Below are 21,537 nucleotides of genomic sequence, written 5' to 3'. Positions count from 1 at the left end.
GCAAGAGTAGGTTGCCTCCCAAAGCAAAAAGAAGCTATAGGGAAGACTTGTGATGGGTGAAATGATCAATTTAAAACTCGTTAAGTAGGGGCGCCTGGGTGGCTCAGTGGTTTAAAACCTCTCTGCCTTTGGCTCAGGTCATGATCCCAGAGTCCTGGGATTGAGCCCCACATTTGGGGGGGGAGGGTCTCTGCTCAGCGGGGGGCCAGCTTTAAATAGAATACATAATTAGTTATTTTAGTATTGCCTCAGAAACATAATTAGTATCATATATAGCTTGGTGAATATTTGCATTTCCAAGCTTTCTGTGAACATCCAGATGTAAGAACCTTATTTTTCATGATATTTTTAAAGCATTATATCAGTCACCTAAAGCTTAATCTCTATTAAAACAGACTGGATTGAGGCTTTCAAAAAATAAGGAAAATTAAAAACAAAAGCAAATATATTCTACTAATTTCAGCAGGATTTTTTTAATGCCACTAAAGGCAGGTTTTCATTTTTACATACACATCCACAGCCCAATTCTTTTTGGTATGGCTAGTACATAAGTTGATGATGTAATTTGTCGCCTACATGAGACATTTCAGGAAGTGAAAGAGGGAGCAAAGCAGGCAGGAGGTGGGGACAGCAGGCATAAATCAGAGTGGCCAGACAAACCAGGATGAATGGTCATCACACTAATGGCCCATTTTCCTTAAAAGATGGAGTTATGGGGGTGCCTGGGTGGCTCAGTTTATTAAGCATCTCCCTTTGGCTCAGGTCATGATCCCAGGGACTTGGGATGGAGACCTGCATCAGGCTCCCAGCTCAGCAGGAAGCCTGCTTCTCTCTCTCCCACTCCCTCCTGCTATATTCCCTCTCTCTATCATATAAATAAAAATTTGTTTTTAAAAAAAGAGCTGGAGTTATGAAAGTTTATCCTTCAAGTTTTTTTGAGTTTCTTAAGGGGAATGATAATAACTTTTTCATCTTTGATAACCAGGCAGCTATCATCATGCCTAAATATTAGATGGTACAAACAATGCTAAATGACTGAATGAGTATGAATACATTAACAACATATATACCCACATAAACATTTGTAATTACACCCTTTCCTGTTCATAAAACCAAAGAAGATTAACATAGTAGACTTGAAGATACGAGAAGACATCACCATAACAGAATCTTTCTCCCTTCATCCAGCCACATAGTAAGAGAAGGCATTCTTTTCTCAAACAGCAAACAAACTGAAAATGGACACAACTCTGTAGTCAGCCATGGCTGGGGGAGAGCACTCTCACCCATCCCATCCATTCATCTACCTGCTAGACAACTCCCTGTTTCTCACTACAGCATACCAATCACTGAGATTACACAAGGGATGTACAGAGTCTCTGATGTCATTGTGCGTATGGTACCACCAAATCAGGGCATTTATTAGGTTCACCTTCAAATAAAAGTTTTAAAACAACTAATTTCCATTCATTTTACTTCTTTCCTCAGTGAAGATATTTTCAGGGAGAAAGAGGTAGCTTTGGGAACTTAAAGAATGTGAAATGAGTTTGAAACAGTTATGTGCCAAATGCTAGAATGAGGCAACTAGGTGTATAGAGTGACTAAGACTCTCAGAGTCCATGGTGGCCAGAGAGCATGGATTTGTAGTGCGTCTCTATAAGATTCATTAGAATAGTAAGAGTAAGCTTAAAATTTAAATGGCATTGCACTCCTGGGTATTTACCCCAAAGATTACAGATGTCGTGAAAAGAAGAGCCATCTGTACCCCAATGTTTATAGCAGCAATGGCCACGGTTGCCAAACTATGGAAATAACCAAGATGCCCTTCAACGGACGAATGGATAAGGAAGATGTGGTCCATATACACTATGGAGTATTATGCCTCCTTCAGAAAGGATGAATACCCAACTTTTGCAGCAACATGGACGGGACTGGAAGAGATTATGCTGAGTGAAATAAGTCAAGCAGAGAGAGTCAATTATCATATGATTTCACTTATTTGTGAAATGGAGGACAAGGGGTGTTAGAGAGGAGAAGGGAGTTGGAGTCAATTGGAAGAGGAGGTGAATCATGAGAGACCATGGACTCTGAAAAACAATCTGAGGGGTTTGAAGTGGCGGGGGGCTGGGAGGTTGGGGTACCAGGTGGTGGGTATTATAGAGGGCACGGATTGCATGGAGCACTGGGTGTGGTGAAAAAATAATGAATACTGTTTTTCTGAAAATAAATTAATTAATTTAATTAAAAAAAAATTTAACGGCAACTGGAGAATTTTACAGGTAGGTGATAATGTCCTCATCTGATAAAAACCAAGAATTAGGTTAGCTTTTTCATGAAAGAAAGTAACCTGGTTTTCTTAGCAAGTTTATATCTGACTACACTATGCAGAATAAAATACAATAGGAGAAAAAAAAACTGGATCCGAGGAGATAGCAAGGAATTTATCATAGAGTCTCCTATTGCTGAGATGAGTGTGTAGGTAGGATGGAAACATGAGAAGCGGAAATACATGATTCCTACAAGAATCATGGATTCCTACAAAAATCATCAGGAGATCACATACCAGTCACCTATGCTACCCAATTTTCCTTAGTCATAACAAGGAAGGGGAACAAAAATCATTAAATTGTTAAGAAAAATCAATAGCAGGGAAACAGATGCTGCACAGAAAGAAGCAATTCAGGTAATATCAACTACACATTAAAGACCTCTAAACCCCAGCTCCATCTAAACCCAATCCCTCCACTGGCGACTGGGTCGCCTCCTCCCTTATCAGTTCAAGGACATCATTCCTAGAGCTGCTTCCTTTCCTGCAGCAATATTTCTTCTTACTAGGTCATTTTTTTGAGCTTCCATATATGACACCAAAATATCTCCCATTAAACATTAAAAACAATTCTCTCTTGACTCCACATTCTCTTCTTTCATTTTCTTTTACAGCAAATATCAAATCATTATTTAATACCTGGCTCTGCTTACTTTCTTCAATTCCTGTCCTCCCTTTTGCTCATGAACCCTCTGAAAGCAAGCATCTCTCCCCTACCCCCACCAAATTATGAACAAGTCAGCCAGTGGACTTTATGTTGTTAAATGCCACATTTCTTCTTGATCTACCCACAGCATTTGAAACATTTGACTTCATTCCCCTTTTAGAAACAGTTCCTTCACATGGCTTCTAAGATCCCACTCTTTGATTCTGGTCATTCTTTTGTTCATTCTAATCCTTAGTTGGCTTACTATTCATTTTCTGCTTTCCTATATTAGAAAGTAAGTCATTGATAGCAAAGATATTATTTTGTATCTCTCACAACCAGAATAGTGCTTGGCACACAGTAAGTGCACAATAACTGTTTATCAACTAGGTAACTAACAAAAAGAAAGAGCTATCTAAGTTAAAAATAGAATTGAAATAACAAATATTTTAATGGACAGTGAATGATAAAATGAATCTATCTGGAAGATTCAAGTTGCTGGTTTGGTCCACTGAGTCAAGGAAATTTCTGATTAAATAATGCAAAAATAAAAGAAGTGTCAAATAATAGATAGAAGTTAAGAGACATAGATACAGATTATTCAAAAACATCTAATAGGAATCCTGGGCAGAAACAACAGAAACAAGGGGAGGTGGTAGTACTCATTAAAATACTGTCAGAGGGGCGCCTGGGTGGCTCAGTGGGTTAAGCCGCTGCCTTCAGCTCAGGTCATGATCCCAGAGTTCTGGGATCGAGTCCCACATCGGGCTTTCTGCTCGGCGGGGAGCCTGCTTCCTCCTCTCTCTCTCTGCCTGCCTCTCTGCCTACATGTGATCTCTTTCTGTCAAATAAATAAATAAAATCTTTAAAAAATATATACTGTCAGAAATATTTCTCTACACTGATGAAAGATATAGTTTCAGATTGAATGATCTTAGTAAACAATATGTTGCATTCAAAAGAAGCAAAAATATTTATAGTCACAGCCTAGTAAATTTTATAACTCCAAGGATAAAGAATATACCTTAAGAACATTCAGAGATTTAAAAATAAGTTACAAAAACCAAGTTATCAGGGTGGCATAGATATTCATATCTTAAATACTTGGTCACAGGAGAGTCAAGGAATGTCATCAAATTTCTCAAGGCAAAAAAAAAAAAAAGAAAGAAAGAGAGAAGGAGAAAAAAAGAAAGAGAAAAGAAAAAAAGAAAAGAGCTTGGACTTCTAAACCTGCTTAATGATTAATTAAAAGATGGGAAAAATAACAACCCTTATGGATATAAAAGAACTTAAAAATAATCATAACTATATGATAAAGTTATTCAGGGACATATGTCAACCAAATAAATAAGAAAGCTAAAGAACATGGATACACAAAGGATGTGTGACATAGGAAGTGGGAGCAAATTGGGATTTTAAAATAAAATCTATTAGACCTTGATGCCTGGGTGATTTCTCTTTTAATGACAAGACATATCTGCTTCTCTGTGGTCCAATTTCACTGTTTTATTTATTTTTTTTCTGGAGTGGATATTTACATATTATAAAGCCTTTCATGGATTTTGAATTTTATAATTAAACATGGAACAATTAGTATGAAGTCACTAAATTCCATTGAAAGTAAGTTTTTGATGATAGAAAATATGTCAGCCATCGTTTTAGTCTATTACATCGACTATGCTTACTATAATACAAGCAATTGTTATGGGCTGAATTGTATCTGCCCCACACTGACAATTTATGAAGTTGTAGTAGAGTAAGATGGACCTCCAACCCCATTTGACTAGTGTCCTTACAAAAAAGAGGAAATCTGGACAGAGACACACAACACCATGTGGACCTTAAGGCAGAGGTCAGGTGATGGTCCACAAGCCAAGAACACTAAAAATTACCAGCGGACCACAGAAGCTAGAAGAGAGGCATGGAACAGCCAACGGAAGGAATTAACCATGTTGACACCTCGATCTCAGACTTTTGGTTTTCAGAATCGTGACAATAAGATTTTACTGTTGAAGCATACAGTTTGAGGTACTGTGTTACAACACCCCTAGGAAACTGTTTTGGCAGTCAAAAAATATTTGTTGGGGCGCCTGGGTGGCTCAGTGGGTTTAGCCGCTGCCTTCGGCTCAGGTCATGATCTCAGGGTCCTGGGATCGAGTCCCACATCGGGGTCTCTGCTCAGCAGGGGGCCTGCTTCCCTTCCTCTCTCTGTGATCTCTTCCCTTCCTCTCTCCTACTGTGATCTCTCTCTGTCAAATAAATAAATAAAATCTTTAAAAAAAAATATTTGTTAAATACATGAATGAAATATCTTTCATGAGTGAACATCATAAATGCTATGTACTGTAACTAAATTTGTAAATATTTAAAAAGCCTACATTTATAGTTATTTAGGTGTGAACCAGAATTGGAGACAGTTGACAATGCTAGTCTTTGGAAAAATGGGACTCGTCAGTGAGGAAATTGAACTTTCATTTTACACTTTTTTTTTTTTGGCCATGTTCATGTATCACTTATACTTATAAAAAGATAAAAATATGGAGCTGGTAAATAAACCAATGCTGTCTTACCAGAAGCATTGCATTTTTTTCTCGAGTTAAGCAGTGAGACAATTTAAGGCTTGGAATCGATTCAGGGATTTTTACTTCATATAATTATGGGAAACATGCTAGCTCTCAAACAAAATAAGCTACATTCTCTGTAGACGTGCCCTCACCTTACTGGTTATCGTTCATGGTTATTTTTATTACAATTTCCAAAGAACTATCAGATAAAATTAAGAATGAGGAAATATACTAATGTGAGGTGATTCAGTGACTTAATGGGAACAAGAAAAGTGAAAAGGTAGTGTGAATTATTACTGTACACTAAAGTAATGCTCAGTGTTCTGTGCCTGTCTTCCCTCAACCACCTGTTCCGCAGAAATGCAGTAAGTCCATCCTATATACCACGCACGCTCTAGGCACTAGGAAGAGAAAATGGTGAATCAACTGAGTATGCTAGTCCCTGCTTTCAAGGAATTTACTATAATGCGTAGGTTTGCGTACTACAGAAGTCTCCCCACTTATCCACGGGGAAACGTTCTAAAAGGCGCCGTGGATTCCTAAAACGCCGTAGAACACCGAACCCCTCCGGTACTGTTTTTCCCTGTACATACATACATAGCTCTTATAGAGTTTAATTTATAAATTAGGCAGAGTAAGAAATTAACAACAATTAATAATGAAATAGGACAATTCTAACAATATAATACTGTCCCTTTCTGATCATATCTTATTGTGCCGTACTCACCCTTCCTGTGAGGACGTGACAGGATGAAATGCCCGCAGGGTGAGTCTGCGAGGTGATGACGTCGTTCTTGGGGCCTACGCTGGCGACTGCTGACGTCAAGATTCTGCGTCAGAGGGAGGAGCCTTGGCTTTGAAAGGCAACTGGCCACAGGTAACCAAAACCGCAGATAAGGGGAAATTACCTAGTTTACTGATGCTGTCTCTAATAAATAAGCACGAACTTAGTGCCTTACAAGTACAATTGTTTTTTTGTTGTTGTTGGTTTGTTTGTGTTTTTTTTTTTTTGTGGGGGGGGGGAGCTGGGGGGAGGGGAAGAGGGAGAGGAAGAGAGAGAATCTTAAGCAGGTTCCATGCTGCTCAACGTGGAGCCCGAGGCGGGGCTTGATCCTACCACCCTGAGACCATCACCTGAGCTGAAATTGAATGTCGGCCGCTGACTGAGCCACCAGGTGCCCTCAAAGTACAGTTTCTTTCTCTCACAGTTCCTGACGCTAGAAATCAAAGTGGGTTGGCAGGGCTGTGCTCTCTCAGAAGACAGAGAGCTAATCCTTCCCTGCTTTTTCAAGCTTCCGGCAGCTCCAGGTGTTCCTTGGCTGCATCATTCCAGTCTCTGCCCCCATCTTCTTAGGGTCTCCTGCTCTGTGGTCTCTTCTGTTATGTACAAGGACCCATCTCATCTTGAGATTCCTAATTACATCTCCAAAGACCCATTTCCCCCATTAGGTCACATTCACAGGTTCCCGGATTAGGATATGCACATACTGTTTTGGGGCTCCGCAGTTGGATCACTACAATATGGATAAGGGAATAGGTTAAGTCCAACACAGTGTGATAAGGGCTGGGCTGCGGTATGTACAGGGGGTTATAGCATGCACAGATGACACCTGGAAAGAAGGAGAACCCAATTCAGTTGGAGGGGTTCAGGGGCGATGGTCTGAGTGAAGTGACACGTGAGATGCGATCTGAAGAATGCCAGGGGCGGGAAGATGAGCTTTCTGGAGGAGAGCTAGGGTATACTGAACTTAGGTCACTGAGAAGGGCTATAAAATATGAGATGAGGAGAAGCACAGAAGAAACTACAAAGGTGAACAGCGCCCGGAATGGGACTGTCCTTGAAAGGCACGTCTAGCATATTGGAATGTTAAAGCTATGGAGGAGAACGGGGCAGATCTGCATTGGATGATGATAATTTGGAGTGCAGTATGAAGTGTGGATTTGTGGGGTTTAGGACTGGAATCCAAAGAAATCAGTTAGGATGATGTTGCAGTAACTTGAGCAAGAGATATTGAGGGGATTAAGGGGAGAGGGATGGAAAATACTGAGGATGGAGAAATATTATATTCATAACTATTGTTAGTTACCGCTAAACTCACAGGTGTATTTCTACAGTGTTTCTAAAATGAAGATGGGTTCCAAAGCTCTCAACTTTTCCTCTGAGCTTTCTTTCTGGCACTAGGACTAGCCCACAGAGAGAGAGAGAGAGAGAGAGAGAGAGAGAGAAATGGAGAGAGAGAGAGAGAGAGAGAGACGGAGGAGGGGTAACAGTAAGGTTCTAGCAACTGTTTTTAATAAACATTTTGAATTTCTGAAACACATCTTTTACTAATGGATGGATTTCCTTCTGTTCTTAGAGCCATGGTTACACTTTGATTGGCACTGCTCCAAAGTAAATTTGACTTTTTAAACCTCTTCCTAAGTGAAGGAGAGCAGTCTACATTTGGGTGGCAGATACTCCTTATGACTCACTCTTAATTCTATGTACCTGTTTAGTTCTTTCAGTTTCAAAAAGTTTCATGAGGAGGTTAGGAATGCAGAAGGGTGTTATCAAAGTGGCAGTGGAATCCTGTGCAGAAAGAACGGAGGCGGCCACAGGGGGAGAAGGTAAATATGTCACTTTGAACATAAGCAGTCCCTCGAGGCAAACAGCAGTGCGCTTCAGGAAAACTCTGCCTGCTGCTTCTCACCTGGGTGCCCACTGCTCCTGCAGGGGTGGTACCTAATGACTGACATGTGCAAGCAAGATCACAGGCATCTGCAAGTGGACTGGCCAGCAACCTCAGGAGAAAATACTTGTGAATTTGCTAATAAATCTTTCAGAATCAAGTTTTATTGTTAAGTGGTTAAAATGGTAACAATTACTTGAAAACACTATGTCAAGGATAGCGCTCAGGATTTGAAATGCAGAACCACCACCACCAAAGTCCCTTGTCAAGGCTATTCTTCACTGGAAGTGTATCACCTCCATCTCTTTGGTAGTTTAAGCATGACTTTGTGGCTCTTTTGCATTCCCTTCCAACAGCAGTGGTTCCTAGGTTCTATTAACACGCTTGTACTGTTTGCTTCTTAGTAGAGATTGGATTGACTCTTAACATTTCTTCCACGAGCCCTCGTATGTATTACGTAGGAAATCAAACCACAGCATGGGCATTTTTATTATTTGCAGTATTCTGTTTTAGTCTCCCAATATAAATTGTGGATTTTACATGGCTTCAGTGTGTGTTGATAAAGCAGAGTGGCATGCAAATGTTCCTTCTTTGAGGCTGCGGCTCTTCCTGCCCTTCTATACCCTCCTCACCCATCCTTCCTTTCCTCCAACAACTGGATGTCACCAAGTTTTGCTCCAGTGATTTGCACAGTAACCAGAGCTCCAGCTAAGTATTGTATAGTGCTCTGACTTTAGAAGGGAATACCAGAGGTGCAAAATATTGGGCAGCAGCTCACATGTATAAGTCACTGTATCAGCATAGTGACTTACCTATTGACATCTCCTGAGTAGATCTGGTCCCCTTAAAAATGAAAAATTTGGGGGTGTGTGGGTGGCTCAGTGGGTTAAAGCCTCTGCCTTCGGCTCAGATCATGATCTCACGGTCCTGGGATCAAGCCCCGCATCTGGCTCTCTGCTCAGCAGGGAGCCTGCTACCTCTACCCTTACCTCTCTCTGCCTACTTGTGATCTCTGTCTGTCAAACAAATAAATAAAATCTTTTTTAAAAAAATGAAAAATTCTATGTGAAAGTTAGAATTTCAAGTTTGTAATCAACTAGCTTCCTGTAAGCAATATGAATATTTCCTATTTATTTTCTATCAATAAAATAAATGATCTTAGTGTTCAGATTTGGAAATTTAGGATTACAATAACTATAATGTATTGCATATGAAGGACAAATTTATTTCCATTTTAATTTGCCCAAAATAGGCTGAGGGACAACTTTGCATGCTTTTTATTTCTAGTCTATGTCCAATCTTAAGTATAAAAATTTAGTGCTTTAACTAACATGTTTTCAAAAATTTGCATGAAGATTATACTGAAATCTGCTGGCTAATTTCCTTTCTCTCCTTGCCTCCTTAATGATCTCTCACAGTATGGAACTTGTTTGAAATACTTTTCAGCTTGTTTAAAATTTATCATGCCTCAACCCAAACACTGAAGACATCTGAGAGAAACCACTTTGTAACTTCTAAGTGGATAGAGATAATATTTATGATAAAAGTCTATGTTGCTCAGAGGGAAAGAGTACAGAATAACTGAATTAAATGAAAATTCATGCCTCAGGAAAAGAGTAACTTTTCAGTATAAAACTAGAAACCAGGAGAAGCTGAGAAAAATAAACTTTATTTTAGGCTCTATTTTCAGTTTTTAAAAATTTATTTTATACTCTGGTCAGCAGATACCTGAAATGATAGTTAAGTTCTTAAAGCTGTGGGTTTTTTTTTCTTTTTTGCACACCAAGTGGACAAATGTCTGAAATAGAAGGATAAAACATTTCCTTTCATCATTCAAAAAAACCTTAATATTAGGTTTGTGTTACATTTTGATGTTGGCCAATTCTTTCTGATTACTTTTAAATTACAGCTTCTCCAAGATAATATGCATAACTCAGCATCTTCTCTGTGGGGCGGCAACTTTACATTGGTAACAGGACATACCACTATTAACACTCTAAATTATAGCCCCTTGGCCTTGTCAATATACACACATTATTCCAGTTAATGTGAAATGCAACGATGTTCAAAGTCTCTTCCAGCTGGAACATTCCATGAGCCTATGAAAAGCAAACTCTATCTCTCATTCCATATTTGTAGGATGCTGCCTACAATGCTTAGTCAAGCATACAATGTCTTGCTTGTTGGGTAAATGGACATGTGACAGGACATTAAACATCATGCTACCATCTTACAGCAAAATGAAGACAAAATGCAAGGAATATTATTGAGACGTGGGTCAAAATTAAAGTCCTAATACCCGATGGCAAATACATACTGTGGGACATAACAACTCTGTACGCAAGAGCTCAGCTATTCATTTCTTAATGTAGGTGCTGGTCTGCTGTGCTGACCAAATTTCACTTCCCTGTGCCTTTGGTGGGAGGGTGGAGGGGGTAAGAAATGGTGCATTGACCTTGAAGGTGATATTTACCACAGAGGCCTCGCCTGCATCTGGTTTCCTTTTACATCTCCCTTGGAAACATGTGGGAGTAGAACACCACCGGCCAACTTGCAAATGTCCCTGTGGTAGTGACCACTTACTTCCTCTGCGTTTTGTCACATCCTCTATTCCAAGTCTCAATAAAGCCTGCATTGTTGCAGGGAGCCAAATACAGCATCTCAGATTGTGCCTGATTATTGCAGACATTGAAAATTAATTTATACAGGTATGTAATTTTTATATATGTATTATATATATTAACTTACATCTATGTATATACCCATGTAATATTTTTGTTCAGTAAACTTATTTTATCCTTAATAGGATAGGCTCTATACACTCACAATACTCTTAAGAAAAAGTTTAACTCATTCAAAAACTCAAAGAATAAATTTGTGGCACAAATTGACACTTAATCGAAATAATATTTAAACCACAGTGTTGAAAATGAAGGTTCTCAACAGCACACTGAGCATGAGCCCCAATCTTTCACCGTGAAACAACAGAGGTGGAACAGCATGGTCTCAGAGTGCTGTCTTCAGCACACATTATCATCCATCAGACAACTCACATCACTCAGAGAGACTATGGGCTTATTATTAAAGAATTCCTGTATTTAAACTCAAGGAAGATGAAAATTGAAATTTGACCTTTTATCAAATATTCATGCGTACTTTTTTCATCTGTTATACTCTGACTGAAATACCTTTGGGTATCACTTCAAAGTAACTCTAAAGAAAATTTCCGATGGTGCATGAGGCCAATATGTGAGTAGAATGTGAAACACACTGTAACCAGAATTGAATTTTTAGCAAACAAGGAATTATTCTCTTGCTTTTTTACTTATAATGTTTTTAGTCAATTATGTTTTTAAATCACCTTGTTATGTTTGCCCATCATAAAAAATTAATTGGTAGCACTCCGTAGATGATTCTTCCATATCTGTGAGAGTACAAAAATTATCGATATTCACTGTCTCCTCATCATTTTATACTTGAGCCATTTTGTAAGTACATGTCCCAATAAAGATTTAGTCATCAAGCAAATGTCCATGTTCTTCATTTCACTTTTCTGCTCACCAAATACTAGCTGGGAGGAAATTAACACAACTAGCTTTTTTTTTTTTTTTTCAGGACTCATTAGTATGCTGAAATCTGATTATTTATTTATTTATTTAATGTAAAGTGAGTGAGGCTGGAAGCTAAAAACCCAAGTTTGAAAACAGAAAGTTGCTTTGCCTAAGCTAAAGTATGGCATATGAAGTACTGTCTTCCCCTTTTGATGTTTATATCACCATGAAAGAGTTTGCAAAAGACACCTTAGCTTTTAAAAGTGATGGGTTAGGGGCACCTGGGTGGCTCAGTGGGTTAAAGCCTCTACCTTCAGCTCAGGTCAAGATCCCAGGGTCCTGGGATCGAGGCCCATGTCGGGCTCTCTGCTCTGTGGGGAGCCTACTTCCTCCTCTCTTTCTCTCTCTCTCTGCTTGCCTCTCTGCCTACTTGTGATCATTATCAAATAAATAAATAAAATCTTTAAAAAAAATAAAAAATAAAAGTGATGGTTTACAAAATGGCTTTCTTGAAGTATTTGTTTATTTTATTTACCTCCTAAGACTGAAATCTGTGTATCTAAAGAAAATAAAATTTTACTTCTCAAGAACAGTTAAAGTAGGGACAGAGAGATTCCTCTCCTTTGTTCTCATAAGGGCACTGTCTTTGCATCCTTGAAAGCCCAGCTCAGGCATCACTTGGTGAAACCTTCTCTGACTTCCTCACAGGGACTAGGTCCCTTTCCTAGCTGGTAATGCTCCTACCTCCATAGACTTAGATACTTTCCACCTTCGGTTAGTTTGAATCATGATTTTACTCTCCTTGGGGTTCCAAACTTAGTATCATATTAGGTTTTAAAGGAATAGTTACTGAAGTTAATTTAACTATTCTCTTGTTATTTATGTTACATTGCCCTTTCAACACGTAAACTATTTTACGTAGGGATGCATATGATTTTTATTTGGATCTTATACACACATAACAGAGTGTTGGGAAAGTGAAGGTACTTAATATTTATTTAGTTAATGAGTGCATATTCCAGGCTCTATTATATAATGATATTTAGATAGCAAAAATGTCCATGAGGGTGGACTTATCTTCTAAATCCTCCCTCAAATTTTGTCAGGCTTTCCCCACACCTGTTCTCAGACAGTTCAGCTTACTCAGATCTATAGAACGATTGAGTCAAACCAATTAACCAACCAACCAACCAGCCAACCACAACAGCTACTTCTAAAGTCCATAGTGTTGTCTATGTGTCAGGCACTGTTTTCATTATTTCTTTATATTAACATTCAATCTTCCTAACAACAGAGTGGAGTATTCCATTATACATATGAAAAAACTGAGGCACAGAGAAAATCAGTAACATACACACAAAATTTCAAAGCTACAAGTGAACTAAGCAGCTTGGTTGCAGAGTCCATTGGCTTAATTACTTGGTTCTATGCATACCCATAGGGTAGACAGTGTGGAGGCTAACCACAGGCCAAGCAGCACTCCAGAAATCTCTAACTAAAGTAGCTACTGACCCTGGCTGTTATTTATGCTGTGAATATAGATTCTGCCTGTAATTTTTCAGTTATGTAATTGTCAATTCACCTTGAATTTGAGTTAAAAAATGGATTGTTTCCTAGTACAGGAATTGTACTAGGCAGTTTGTTTAATCACATTTTCTATCTCATTTAATGTTCTAGCAAACTTGTGATATAGGGAATGTTGTCTTCATTTTTCTTTTTAGATATATATAAGCTTTACAAAGATTAAATGATACCCTTCAATTTAGACTGTGCTCTTTCTCCTCATCAACAGCTTATTCTCTTGGTTAGAAAATCAAGGCGAGACCAGGGCACCTAGGTAGCTCATTTGGTTAAGCATCTGCCATCTGCCTGGGTCTTGATCCCAGGTCCTGGGACTCTAGCCACATATCAGGGTCCTGCTCAGTGGAGAGCCTGCTTCTCCCTCTCCACCCCTCCCCCTGCTTGTGCTTTCTCTCTCTCTCAAGTAAACAAACAAAATAAAGAAAAAAGAAAAAGAAAATCAAGGTCAGACCAAGCCATTCATTTTCTAGACCAAATAGTAATGCTATTTCAACTTCTTTTTTTTAAACCTCTGGGTTAACTTTTATTGTATATGAAACCCTTAATGTATATAAAACCCTTTTCAAGTTCCAGTGGCTCAAAAAATGGAACCTCAAATCTAAGAGTTTCATGAATCACTAGTTTTATTCCTGTGCCAATGTAGAAACAGAACTGAAAAAAAAAAAAAAAGAAGAAAAGTGTATTTTCCTATTTGCTTATGTTTCCTTTGAAAATTGTAAGGTTATCTCTAAAGTAGCACTATAATTTTCTTGACAGTTAGAACATTATCTGTGGAATAGAGACCTTGTTGGCAGCAGGGATAAGTACTTTAGTTCTAAGAACACGAGCCAGAGAGTGAACGGGTCTGTTGGCATCATTGCAGTTAGTGCCCAGATAACAGAGGCAGGGCCCTGTTCTGTAGGCTATGTGAGTTCTCCCAGCTCTTGTGGATATTGGCATTTCTTGAAGGGAAGCAGCCAAAACCTATGCTGGTTTTGTTGGTATTAAGAGATTAATAAATTGGTCCTGGTTTATAGTAACAGAAATCCACAAGGAAGAAACGTTTAATCAGTTTCACTATTACGATAGCCTCTAATGTGCATTTGGCTCTGAAATACCCATTAATTATTTAAAATAACATCATAAACATGTATTAATTCTTGCTCCAATAAAAGCTGATGTTGGGTTAATGTGAGTTTATTAATGATCTTGTTACTAATAACGTAAATTTGCAGTTTGGGTCCAAGTCACAACTTGGATCAGAGGCCCATCACACATCATAACTACTTAAAAAAAAAAAATCTGGAACAAGAAACATCCAAATCTAATTGCTCTCATTCAAAGTATATTTTTCTGCCTTAGAGGCACCTGGCAGCAAATCTCCCTACTTTATGTGGTTTTCATGATATAAATTACAAAGAAATTTACTATTGTCTGACACTCTCTAAACAAATCCCTTAATCTCTCCTACTTGTTTGTCTTTCAATCTCTTACTCTATTTTTCCTGTCATTTCCCATCCATTCCACCCCCAAATTCCTCAGAATGACATGAACCAGAAAAGTTGAAAAATTTCTGAACCAGTGGCTTCCCAACATTTTTGATCCTGTGCTTCTCAGTGACAATGTGTACGTTATTGAATTATAAACTATAACATATATACTTTTCTATTAATATATATCTTACAGAATATATATAAAATTAAAGGATAAATTAAAAGTCACTGTGAATGGACATTCTAACATTTTCCTCCTTTAAAACAACATTAATCCCTCAGCGCTCTCTGCACTGGGTTAGGGAGAATGAATTAGTTGTTTTGAGATGAACGGTAATAATAATCAAACTTGAGGTTGCCTCAGAGACCCAGATTTTACATAGTTCTTTTCTCCCTCTTCCCTCATGCTCTGTTTTAGCATGGTACTAGCAGGAAGCACAGATAAGAAATTATGGTACAAAGCAGGGGATATCTGGTTTCGGATGTGGGTTGTATGGTTCCATTTCTTCTGCATTTTTATAAGTAGGCTCTAGACATCTGACTTTGTCTTCTGAAAATAAATCCTTAACCATGACAGGAATATCCATTCATTCAAACACCTATGAATAGAGTTCTAAGCCCTGGGCTGAAGAATCTAGACGTAAATTTGAAAAAACTGTCCCCACCAAGGTTATGCTTTAGTAAGCAATGGAGTGATCAAATGATTTTATAGTAAACATTATAAAAGAGATAAGTCTTCTATTAGTGAAGAGAGAATCAAGCAACTGATTTGGCTGAGGAGATTTGGGAAAATCCCCCCAAAGGGAAACTATCTGAGAATCTTAAAATAGCTCACTGGGGCTTTACCTTTAGCCTGGGGGAGATACAGCCTGGGAAGGCTAGCTCTACTCAGCAGAGTTCCTCAAGTGAACTGAGAATAACAATAATTTATCTCCACCTGCTCTGTAATCACTGGACTCAAATTCATGTTCCTTGTCTCCTCCTTAGACTCCTGCTGGTGATAATCACAACTGCATCATGCTGAAATCAGATTTGATTTCCAGCCTTCTACAAATCCACTTTTTGTCAAGGACTTGTCATGTTGCTTTTCCTTACAATTGACTGGGGCTTGTCTTGGTATTCTTTCTTTCTTTCTTTCTTTCTTTCTTTCTTTCTTTCTTTCTTTCTTTCTTTCTTTCTTTCTTTCTTTCGTCTTCCCTTCTCCTCCTCTTCTTGTGCCCTATCCTTTCTCTCTTTCTCTGACACCACTGTTCCCTCCCTATGGTACTTGCCTTCTGTGTGAGTCAAACAGAAGTATTACTGGGGAATTCGAACAGACGTCTTACTGGGGATATTGCAAATGCTCAATGTTTGCTACTGATTGGTTTTATCAGACACTGTATCTGGTGTTATCTTTTATCATACAATTAAATGTGGTTTTGTTTTGGTTTGTTCACATTTCTACGTGGTTTTACGGGAATCATGTTTATTATGCGGCAAAATATTTGAGCTCCAAACATCTGCAAATATGTTTTTGGCTTCCTAGTTGTTTGTAAGGCAAAAACCAGTTTAAATGGCATAACATAATTTGATGGTTTTCAGTGGCCTAACAACACAAAAAGAGCTATTAGTGAAGTTACCAGATGTACCTGGGACACGAACCCAGCTAAAATATAGCTGGGAAGACCTAGTGTTGTCTATCTACACTCCAACTTTCCACTGGCTAATGACTTCTCTGCCAGCCCTAATCCTTGACCTACAGAAACGAAGTTTAAAAACAATACAATCTACTCAACAAGACTGTGTCTTTAAAACCCATGTGACCTTAGAGTAAAATCATACTGTTATCATGAATCTATCTGCAAAGCTATATATACTTTCAAGTCTTCCCCTCTTTGTCAAATGATACTAGGCTTATTAACAAAGTCTAATTCTCCCCTAGTCCTTGCTTTCATTCAACATGTCTTAGGGCCTTAACTTAACCATCCTTTCGTTTTTTATTTCTTAGACAATTTTTTCCTTCCCTTTTATATTCTTCCAGCTGGCTTCCTATCTTTGTCCATTCTATCTTTTGCATAATTTACTATGTTCTTTATGTCACCCATCGGTCAATGACAGGCTCCTCATGCTACAAAGCTCCAACACAGGCATTCAGAAGACAGAAAAAAAACAAGGAGGTCATAGAGAGGAATGAGAAGGTCATTTCAAGTATGAGTGCACTTTTCCTGAATTTATACATATTTTAGAGATAGGGTAAAGAGAAAATACTTGATTTTATCAGTCATTTTAAATTAATGTACTACATTTGTTCAGAGATAAAATACAGTAGATGCAGCATAATGTTTTGCTCCTGAAAAGTTTTCCATAAAAAAGTGCAGTATTGGGTCAACATCACTTTGAATTGTTTCTTAACACTGAAAGATATTCTATAGTGTGAAATTAAATCAAGTATTTATAGAAAATACCACAGAACATATAGCAGCCTGTTTATTCCTTTCACAACAGGCCATGATATACTGGAATAGATTTATGGCAAGGTGCTATTCCTCAACATGTTTAATGTTACGAGTTATCCCTCACTATAAAATTTCTCCTTCTTTGATAATAGAATTTTTATCTGACACCTGCTTATCCAGAACACAGACTCCATTCCTCAGCCCCTGTTGCTTACCATGGCCATGCAACTAAATTTTAGCACAGGAAATATGGGAGAAAAAAAGTGTGTCTTTTCTGGGTCCTGCCTGTACACAGGAGTGTCTCTAACCCCGTAACTCTCTCCTCTTCCCACTGACTTGACTGTCAATAAGGGATCAAGGTGGTAGAGCAGTTAGATCAAAGGAGTCTGGGGTTTTGAAAACAAAGAGGCTACATGTTAGTTCAGAACTATTTATGTCTAATTATTATGCAGATGTGAAAAAAAGATACTGTTTAAGTCACTTTTATGCTGGTTTTCTACAACAGCAGTCAAAACTACAGCATAAATGGTATAGTTTATTTTATTGTCGAAATGTGAGATTTTTGTTCAAATGTGGAATTAGGTGTCTTCTCAAGTTCCAGATCATTTTTTGCACTCTATTTTGGAGTTTATATTGCTTTGTAATACGGTTCATGTTTTACGTGATCAAATAAAAATATGTTCATCCATTTATATAGCTATCATGGTTATGTAAAACTTTGGGAACTATTTAAATAGTCTCTAGAGACGACTGAATTTTGAACTCTCTTTAATTAGCTAACCACCATCAAGAACAAATACGCTAGTTCTTTTAAAAAAGTCTAACCTCAAGTCTTTCCCTACATATTTTCCATCTTCACATCTCATTTGGTTTAAAGAGACCACTTCTTAGACAGACTCCCTCCTCCAGATTTCTGTGGAATTTGTCTCTGAGAATTGCTCTTAACCAGCTGCCTTACCCCAAAGACCCACCCACGCTCTATAAGCGCTGATCATATGCCACACAACCTTCTGACTCATTTGCTAATGTCTGTTCCTACTCCCTTGGTTTTCCTTTTATTTTAGTGGCTTCATTGAATGACATAGTTCACCATATTTAGGAGAATTATTATCTTAAAAGATTAATATATATATATATACTACAAATGTAGTCCTCTCCACTTGAAATTCTTAATAAATATATGTGTATCTATCCTTGATGTCCAGAAATAACACTGGAAAACAACAAAAAAATACATCATGCAAAACAATGAATGCCTGCCAAGATTTATGGGTTTGAAGGAATGATAATGTATATCTGCAGTACAATGATGCCTCTAGCACAATGCTATTTCAGAACATTCTGGGGATCACTCTTAGAAGCTCTACTTTAGTTTTCTTTTTTTTTTCCCCAAGACTTAGGATCTTGATTATATCCTAACCCCTACTGCCCCCCCAAAAAATCATGCTTATAAATTCAATGAAGGATTCGCTTCACTCATACGACCATCAATAATACACTGATGAAATTTCTCTCACTAAAATTTTATTAGCTTATATTCTGATCCACCTTTTCTTTCTTTCTTCTTTTTTTAAGATTTTATTTATTTATTTGACAGAGAGAGAGATCACAAGTAGGCAGAGAGTAAGGCAGAGAGAGAGGGGAAGCAAGCTCCCCGCTGAGCAGAGAGTTCAATGTGGGTATCGATCCCAGGACCCTGAGACCAGACCTGGGCCCAAGGCAGAGGTTTTCACCCACTGAACCACCCAGGCACTCCTGGTTGACCTTTTCATGCACTAATCTAAAGCTGTCACCATGGCTGACAAATAGTTTTACAGATATAGACAATTAAGCAAATTCTTTTCAGCATCTGGAACCTAACACCTTAGACATGAAAATGTGGCTCGTGTGTCTCCCCAAATGGCTTACCTATTTTAAATGACGTACAATAGCATTAGGAATGGAGTAGTTGATTGGAACTCTTGTCGATAATTTGAAAAACTTTATAAATACTTGTTTCCACTTCACAGAAGTGATGATAATCATAAGAACGATTTAAGGGATCATTTCGTGCTATGGAGAAAATGCTCCAAGTTATTTATGTATGTAACATTACTTTGTATTTGTACTTTTGTTCATTGTATGCATTTCACCCATAATTCTATCACTTTTTATAAAACTTATATAGGATAAAAGGTGAAAAATCACCTATAGTTTTAATTCCATTCTTTCAAAGTAACTGCTATAAACAATTTTATCCCAATTTAGCTAGAATTTCACATTTAATCATATAGAGAGATTTATACCCCATTTATATTTATATCTATATATGCACATTTTGTCCTATGAGGTTGGTATGTGCTAGACATAGTGGTCTGCCGCTGCCTTTTTCCACATATACTATATCTTCAGCATTATTCTGTTAATGCACACAGATCTCACTCTTTTTCATGGCTACATAGCATTCCAACAATAGATAAGCAATAATTAAACATTCATTATTGGTGGAAATTTAGGTTGTTTCTTTTTTGTCAGTAACATACGATATAATAATGAACATCTCTGCCCATATATTTTTATATGTTTTACTGTTTTCTTTGGTAAATTTCTAAAATGGCTATTTGCCAGTTCAGAGATATTTTAATATTCATTCAGTATAAAATAGAACAGAAATTCCTACAGATGTTGATTATAGAAGCTTCTCCCATAATCAAATCTTTCCAGAGTAACTCCTAAACTTGAAATTTTGCATTTAATCTGTTTATTACAAAGCATCCTAAATGAGCTGAAGAGTCAAAGCAAATATTCCACCAGACAATGCCATAACACTTTAGAATGACGAAATGCTTAAAATAGAATATTTAAGTTAGAACTTGTAAATAGGTTATAATTACAGCTCTCATAAATGCAGCCATGCTACAGTGACATGTCCAAGAGCAAATTCTTTCCAGCATTCTTAGTATTGATATAAATGTCCAAGTGGTGAGCATATGTTTCTGGAATGTTTAATGTTTCTGTCAGCAGTTGGGCAGGGTTTGTCTTATTTTAGGGGAGCTATGTCATAGGTCAGTTAATAATTTCTTATGTCATTATTGCATTCCCAACAGATTTGATAGGATAAATGGACATTTCTGAAAAAGTGACCAGAGCATGCCAATCATAACAACTTTAGGGAGCATTAATCTTTTAAAACAATCTAAAAGGAAGGAAGAGTTTCCCAGAGGCACAGGATGCTCTATTTTCATATAGTTTGAGCACATTGATCTTTGTTATCAAGCCTCTGACTTCATTTACAGTAACTTGTAACATGTGACTGATCTAGTTTGTTAGCAAAGCCACAGTTTATGGAAATCAGACTTTTTTTTTGTTTGTTTTTTACCTGTAAAAAGAGAGATTTTTGTTTCCTCATTGTAGATAGTTCCAGTTGAGCAGAACTGAGAACACTGGTTTTGTGTTAGGAGAACTGCTATTATGGGTTAATATGATTATCATAAGAGGGGGACGGATGTTGCCCAATCTGCAGGGAGTTTTCAATGCCAATGACCAGATTGGATTTATTAAAGAAATCATATTTGTGCTTCATAAGGATTGTAAGCACTACATTGCTGGAAGAATTTGGAGAAAATCTACAAGATAAGACAAACTTTGGCCAAGGGTCTACTAGCTAAACCATGCGTGCTGTAACTCTAATTTTTGCTTCTCTCACTTGGAAACTTCTTAGGGGAGTAGGGCATCTACAGGATTAGTAAAAGGGCCTTGGCATCAAGAATAATTTCAGTTATTGGCTCTTTTTGGTTAAGAGTTAAAGAAAAGTTGATACGTCTAATGATGGCAAATGTGCCAGAGGATTATTTAAAATAGTATCAGTTTATTTGGGGGTAGGGAAAACTATTGCCTTTGTGTATGTAAAGGAGTCCTTTTCCCCATGTGAATGATACCCCTTATGATAAAATATACTTTTTAAAGAGAAAAAGAAATAAATCTAAATAATTGACATGCAATAAAGAAAATACTATTTCTTTCTTTCTTTCTAAAGATTAGATAACACTCTTCAGATAGGCCTTGACCTATAAGCTATCTGGTGGCTATTTAATTCCAGTTAAAGAAAGTCAAACCAATTCTGTCTCCAACACAATTCCAGAATACAATGTTCACAAACTATTATAAGTAATATTAGTGAAATGAATAGGTTGTTACTGTATTTTAATGTTTAAGTATTTTGATGGTTTCTCCAAGAAGATACTCTGAGTTATATAGCTATACTATAAGGCAATAGAAACATTTACAGACCTCTTGAATCTGAGCAAAATAATA

General features: G+C 37.6%; 1 protein-coding gene across 2 annotated transcripts in view; it reads right to left on the bottom strand.

The window, feature by feature from the left end:
* Nucleotides 1–21,537, bottom strand: part of DLC1 (DLC1 Rho GTPase activating protein) — a 412,629-nt gene that overhangs the window by 374,151 nt on the left and 16,941 nt on the right. The window lies entirely within an intron of this gene.

Source organism: Mustela nivalis, assembly GCF_964662115.1.
Source record: "Mustela nivalis genome assembly, chromosome: 20".
NCBI classification, from domain to species: domain Eukaryota; kingdom Metazoa; phylum Chordata; class Mammalia; order Carnivora; family Mustelidae; genus Mustela; species Mustela nivalis.
Note: the sequence above shows the minus strand (reverse complement) of the source record. Positions and strands in the feature narration are given on the sequence as shown.